The following is a 2088-nucleotide window of genomic DNA, read 5'->3' as shown; positions in this document are numbered from 1 at the left end:
TGTTTTGCATGTTTGTATGAACATATGTATTGAGTTCAGCTATGATGGGATCATAGTAAAAAGTAAAAAGAAAGAAGAAGAAATATAGAAGGAAAGAGAGGAGGCTAGGGAGGAGAGACAAAGGAAGGGAGCAGGAAGAAATAAAGAGAAGGAAAAGAGAAGTTAAAAATGTTACATGTGAGGGACATTTGGAAACAGATGTCACATTTCTTCAGTTTAAGTATTTCTGTAACTCAGGCTAACTCTTCATTGGAGTCCCTCAGGTTATTCCTGCTCCGGGATCCCGTCTAGGACACAGGATACACTGGGTCCTCTCAGTGTGTTCCCTTGTCACAGTCTAGTGTAACCCTAAGACTTCTGGAACCAGAGGTCACTAGCTTGGTAAGGCAGTCAATAGTTTGTGCAATTAACCAGTTTTTTAGTTAACAATCCATTTTCCCTAGGCCGGGCGGTGGTGGTGCACGCCTTTAATCCCAGCACTTGGGAGGCAGAGGCAGGCGGATCTCTGTGAGTTCGAGACCAGCCTGGTCTACAAGAGCTAGTTCCAGGACAGGCTCCAAAACCACAGAGAAACCCTGTCTCGAAAAAACCAAAAAAAACAAAACAAAACAAAACAAAACAAAAAAAAACCAATCCATTTTCCCAATATCTGCTGAGGTAGGTATGATTTTCATGTTTTTATTAGTCAAGATCAGATTATGGAAATTACATAATCTTAAACTGCTGGAAAGGGAGGGGGCAGGATTCCCACTCTAGCAATGTAGCTCTGAGGCTGTGCTCTGAGCTCCTGTCCTCTACACAACAGGTATAAACCTCGGGGACGTTTCCTTCTTGTAGAGAGTCTCACCATGTCTGAACATAGTATCTACTCTTCAGAAAATGCCAGAAACATCCAAAACATGAATGGTCACAGAGACAAAAGGAACTAATGTGTAACATAGCATGGAACATTCTCAGTCAAAGGAACTTCAGCAGAAATGAAATGCCCAACCAAAACTACAATACACTCCTGGCCTAATCATAGAATTTTTAGATCATGTATTTGAGAAGAAATCTAGGATTCCTTCAAATAGAGATTAGTGTGTAGGAGGAGGGGCTTGTTGGTCCCAGCTGCCCGGCTAGCTTAGACCCTAAATAATCACACAGAAACTGTATTTATTAAATCACTGCCTGGCCCATTAGCTCTAGCTTCTTATCGGCTAACTCTTATATTAATTTAACCCATTTCTATTAATCTGTGTATTGCCATGTGGCAGTGGCTTACCGGCAAAGTTTCAGCATGTCTGACTCTGGCGGTGGCTCCATTGCTTCTCTCTCCCCATCTTCCTTCTCCCAGCAGTCGGTCCAGTTTTCTCCGCCTACCTAAGTTCTGCCCTATCAACAGGCCAAGACAATTCTTTATTCATTAACCAATAAAAGAAACACATAGACAGAAGGACCTCCCACACAGTTAGTGGAAACACGTTTGGAAGTACCCCTGAACACTACAAGAGCGATTGCAGCAGATGGTCAGTGAGCCATGCACCGACAACCTGAAAGCATTCACTAACTCCCCCTCCTCTAACACTACAGTATGACACTGTCCTTCGAAGGGGGAAAAAAACTTAGGAGTCTCTGTTCCACATCGGCAAACACACCACTTTCTGTACCACATTGCCAGTAAGGAGCCTCCCGCTGTCTGCAATGCCGAAGAGGGAAAGGAAAAGAGTCAAATCTAAGCAATGAACAGAGTCTTCACCAACTCTTGCATGAGAAACCATGTGAGCTGCATAATTGACGCACTAAATGGGAAGGGTGAGTCCTGTGTGGGTGTGTGGAGAGGTGGTAGAACTGAGAACTAGTGGGAGGTCACTGGAGCTTTTACATGGGACCGACCTTGGGTTAGTGCCTGAGAGAGGCTATGACAAAAGGGAAAATCATCTTCCATTCCCGCTTTCTTATCTAGCAGTGATTTCTTCTTACTGTACACATTCCTCTGCTCCCCACAGTGAGGCCTTCCTCATGAGCTCCTCAAGAGGTACTATACTTGAGACTTCAGGACTGTGAGCTCAATAAATCTTCTTTCTTCCTGTAGGAGGCATCCTGAGG

The sequence above is a fragment of the Chionomys nivalis genome, chromosome 21 (assembly GCF_950005125.1).
Source record: "Chionomys nivalis chromosome 21, mChiNiv1.1, whole genome shotgun sequence".
Taxonomy (NCBI): Eukaryota; Metazoa; Chordata; class Mammalia; order Rodentia; family Cricetidae; genus Chionomys; species Chionomys nivalis.
Note: the sequence above shows the minus strand (reverse complement) of the source record.